Genomic DNA, 5,282 nt, shown 5'->3' with positions numbered 1-5,282 from the left:
GTGCGAGTGCGAGTGCGAGTGCGAGTGCGAGTGCGAGTGCGAGTGCGCGTGCGCGTACGCGTGCGCGTGTGCGTGTGCGTGTGTGTGTGTGTGTGTGTGTTGTTCGGTGGGTGTGCTTTTGTGTGTTTGTATCGAACTGGGGGCACTGGGATTTTGTACACACGCCTCTCAATGAGCTGTTTGTAATTTTGAGATTTTAATGTTGTGCTATGAGTAGATGTCACAGCATTAAGTATGTATAACTGACGAACTCTCAAAACTTTGCACTCTGCGTATAGTTTATATGCGCTATACTCAAAAGGTTTGCGAAGCATAATTTTGAGCACTGCCCGTTGAGTCTTTTCGAGTCCCATAAAATATGTTATATGTATGTAATTAAATAAAAAAATAAAAAACACACCCAAAAAGAAGTCCTTCAATCCGGTTCAATAGCCCCCGTATGGCAAGGTTCGGTTCACTGGTTCGTGTCCAGCCGGATCGAACGAATTTTTCTTTGTGGTGGTTCGATCCTTGGGTCAATGTTAAAAATATTTTTATTTTTATTTCTTCATACGAATTGTTCATACCGGCAATGTGAACCAGGCCTTACATATTGTGAATGATTAATAGCTAGTAATACCTCTCGCCATCGGTGAATGAAGACGTCGTGATAAAACCTGCACGTCAAGAAGGTACACAGCGTTTGGTGTGACCTCAAATAGCATTGGGCCAGCGTGGTGGACTGCGGGTCTGAGAAGAACGAATTTAGAAAATCAGAAAAACGAACGAATCGGTTGATGTTGCCGATGAAGCATTTAATTTTGGTGCGGGTGTAATTCCCTGTATTTATATGGATGACAAAACACAATGCGCGGGCGCGCGATGGGCGCAAGTTGGGATCCGCGCCCGCTTTAATAAACATATTTTACAGATCCCTAACCTCTTGTGCAATATGCTCTTATAGCAAGCATTTAGCAGCAGTAGAGCTTCTTTTGAAAGAGTTCATTACGGAGAGTACTGCGACCTTATCTATTTGTGCCGCTAAGTAATGGGAGCATTAATGCGTTCCGGTTTTGAAGGGTGCTGGTGAAATTAGAGGCATACGAGACTTGTCAACTTATGTCTCAGGATGAAGGGCGTAGTGGCAATGTGTTTCAGATCTTTACGATTTAAAGCTCTATGGGCAGGCGTGTCGCTTACCACCAGGCGAACGACCTGTCGTCCTGTCACTTGGTGTCATAAAAAAGACTGACTCCAAACAAAAGGTGTTTATATAATATGCCATTGTGCTCCTATCTCTCATATTCAGGCATAGTAATGTGAAATACTCTCTTGGCTAATAAAAAATTGCGATATTCAAATAACTGTAACATAATGGCGCACTCAAAATGACATTACGCCAATCACTTAAAGTAAATTGACATTTTGTGTGAATGCGATACCAAAGAGATAATAAACATGATATTGCTTTAAATGCGCAGACGGTTGTCATGTAGATAAACTTTAAGTACTTGTACATAGTTCGTCGCGGTTCCAATATCATTTTGTATATTATAAATCTATCGTTAGATCTATGTAATTGGTTAAAAACAAAGAAAGTTGATGCCTAAAAACATTATAAATACAAATTAAACGGAAATATCTAATTTTATTCAAATCATACCCTAATAAAGACGCATGTGATCATACGTTAAACGTGCTTTTATCACATGAAAGTTATAAAAATATTATGAATTACATGAAACAAATCCTCTTTTGCTTTGGTTTGCAGAGTGCGACTATAGTAGAAAAATAGCATTGCACTATGGATGAGAACCGGACACGATCCATTAATCTGGTTTGCTTTCTTAATGAAAAAAAGTCTCCTAATTGCGAGTTATGTGGAGTAGTGGAAAATGCATATCACTTGTTACTGGAATGTCGTCCGATACGAGCAGTAGAAGGCGGCGTTGATGAGAGACCTGCAGATCAACCGAACATCCGTAGCTGTTATAAATTGTATACTATGCAATCCCCACACGAAACAAGCAAAAAGACTATTGGTATTTGTTGAATCGACTCTCCAGTAGCGCCGCCCAGACATGTAAGCTGTAGTTTAGGATACGACGAAACTGGCATATACATTGCACAAAAGTTCCTAAATAAATATAGACTAAAAAAACTAAACAAATTATGTGTATATGAAATTCTAATGCTGGGTCCGCACTTGTGTCTATAGTCATGCTAGGGCCACACTAGCGTCTATGGTCACGAAGCGATTCGTATATTATTATGTTCGTATATATTCGTATGTTTCGCTCACCAAAAAGTTATTGCGTCAATCCGGTGGTCACATTAGCATCTTCGTAATTTTAAACGAATTATCGTGCAATAATCCAAGATGGCCGCAATACAATTTCAAGACCTATTGACTATGGACGACGACTTTCTTTATTTCTACATGTGTGCTAACAATTACGGTTTTTAATAGGGTCAGCTCCAAAGTTGTTTAAAAACTTCAACACCGTTTCATCGCTCAACGCGATTATTTAGATGGCGTCTAATTAAATCGAGTACAACAGTCGAAGTGAACAACGCTAATCCGACCTGGCAGCATGATGTTTAACGTGTTAAATCCATGTTTAAGCCCTTTGTACCGTCACCTGAGCGATATCTTGTACGAAGTCCGAATATTCGCTACGAAAGCCGTTAATGCTTGGTTACACCTGCGTGTATCTTATCATTGTGCGAAGATTCGTGACGATGATGTAGATACTGTTGAGAAATTGTACATTACATACAAGACAGACGGCAATTTTTTAATATATTTTTCATTGAAATTCAGACCGACCAAGGCTTAAATTAGTGAAGGAAACACACTTGAATCCATTATTTGACTTTTTCATTAATAATGGATTCAAGCGTATAAAATATTAATTTGTTTTATTCTTCTGTCGAGTATGTACTCTCAATAATTAAATAGTATTGAGAGATATTAATCCGAATTAAGTAGTTTCCCGAAGTAAATATTTGTTCATCTCATTATTTAAGCAGTTTGGCTTTCTTGTAGTTTAATGATTTCCATCGTCATCCACTGCACGACGTCCTCCACCACAGTCTTTCTTTAACTTTAGTCGTCTACGGCCCGCGGTTTTGGCCGTAGTATTATAAGACAAATAGTGTAACTTAGTACATACAAACGTAGCATTTCATTTCTATTTCATAATCATACTTCCATAATCGAGATAATAATCAATGATGGCATAAAAATATCGTATGGCACGAGAATACTTAGATAATCAATCACCTTAATTTTTTTAAATTATTTTTGTACTGTAAATTTGTAAACGATTTTTCTAAATAAGTTTTTTTTATAATATGAAGTGAAGGGACGTGCAACAACGACAGTCGTGTGCCGGATGGTAAGTTACACACCTGTCCATAACAGTTGCAGTGCCACTCAGAGCTGTAAATCGCAAAGTTCTAAGGCGCACTGTCATTGCGCCTGTCACCCTGAGACATAAGTTGGCAAGTCCCGTGTGCCTGTAATTTCACCAGCACCCTTCAAAACCGGAACGTATTAATGCTCCTATTACTACTTGGCGGCAGAAATAGATAAGGTGGCAGTACTCTCCGTGATGAACTCTTTCACAAGGAGCTCTACTGCTGCTAAATGCTTGCTATAAGAGCATATTGCACAAGAGGTTAGGGATCTGTAAAATATGTTTATTAAAGCGGGCGCGGAACCCAACTTGTGCCCATCTGGACGACTTCCCTTCCGACTTCCCTTCTTTTACAAGGAGCTCTATTGCTAAGTTCTAGTACGGTGTAACGTGCTGATGCAACGTGACATCTTTATTAGGACACTGGAATACGTATTAAAGGAAATGTTGGGTAGGCATAATATTTTCGATATTGTAATTTAATTATTAAGTCACTTCTATTAGTACCATGAACGAATAATCACACTATCTGTAATTGTTCTTGTTTCACTATACGTTGCTAACCAGATGTCATCCCAACTACATTACTGCACAACCAACCTAATATGAGATGGCGACCCTGTCAAATATTCTAGGAAGTGCCTCAGAACGAATGGTATTCATCAATAGGGAATTCTCTTGTGTGAGACCAGGTAATTGGTGTGGTTGCCTGATATGTTATTATTAGAAAACTTCTTGTTCTTATTGTAGGAAATTGGAAATGAAACTATTTCATTTAAAAACAAAACATCCGTACTTTTGGTATAATATAACAACTTCATCTAAATATACAAGGTACGACACTTTAACTGCACGACTATCTGTCGTCACGACATAATGGGAATACGCCCTGACGGGACGAACAAGTCGTGCGCCTGGTGGTAACGCCGGTCCATAACTGAGACATAAGTAATAATAGTCCCATGTACCTGTCATTTCACCAGCAACGTAACCCTCTCTTTCACAAGAAGCTAGAGCAGTAGACTGCTACTAAAAGAATCGTTCGTAGGATCTTTACACTTGTCCTAAAAAGTTTTCATATGACCTTGTTACACAAAGGGTGCGACCACGGTGCGAAATTATTATAATTTCATAAATGGACATAGATATGCAAACAAGAATCAACCCACACCTCGAGTGAAATTGAGTTATGTATTTAGGTAGAACACCAGACGTGTCCTTTACCCGCTTACAAAAGATCCTGGCAATATACCAAGCCAAACGGAGAAAATAAAAGTCCTTCAGGGCACCAACCCTAAATAAGTAACTTTTTAACAGCTAAAAAGAACCACGCTGCTTAACTTCATATAATGTATTTTTAAAAATATGCTAAATGAATCCATGTCACATGTACTGAAGTACTGTAGATCTTTGGCGTTTTTAGTACGAAAACTAGAACATGGTTCTCGTTAAGTAAATAAAAAGATACATAATGTTTTCTATTTATTGCTATATTACATAATAGTTTCCCTATATCATTCTCAATGCTACACATAACTCACGTTGTTTGTCTCAAATAACTTACCTATTCATTTCTTCACACTGTTTTTACAAAAGTTTAATTATCTCGAAAATAACATTTTGTGGGTTGGTTCTAGTTTGCATAACTATGTCCAAATACACACACTTTAAGCCTGATCACCAAAGTCTGGGTTTCTACTCTCGTTCTCCGTCCGACGTCCATCCGAAACAATGACTGTCAAATAAGTAATACTCGACCAATTTGGACGCATTAATTTAAGAATAGGTAAAAGCCAGTGAGTGAATATGAAGGAAATGTGACGTGAAATCAGCCTGCAAAATTTGTATAAAAAATCCATATTTTCTTAGAACAAAAAAATC

This window comes from Hyposmocoma kahamanoa, unplaced genomic scaffold (genome assembly GCF_003589595.1).
Source record: "Hyposmocoma kahamanoa isolate Upper Pololo Valley unplaced genomic scaffold, ASM358959v1 93, whole genome shotgun sequence".
Lineage (NCBI taxonomy): Eukaryota > Metazoa > Arthropoda > Insecta > Lepidoptera > Cosmopterigidae > Hyposmocoma > Hyposmocoma kahamanoa.
This window is presented reverse-complemented; position numbering follows the sequence as displayed.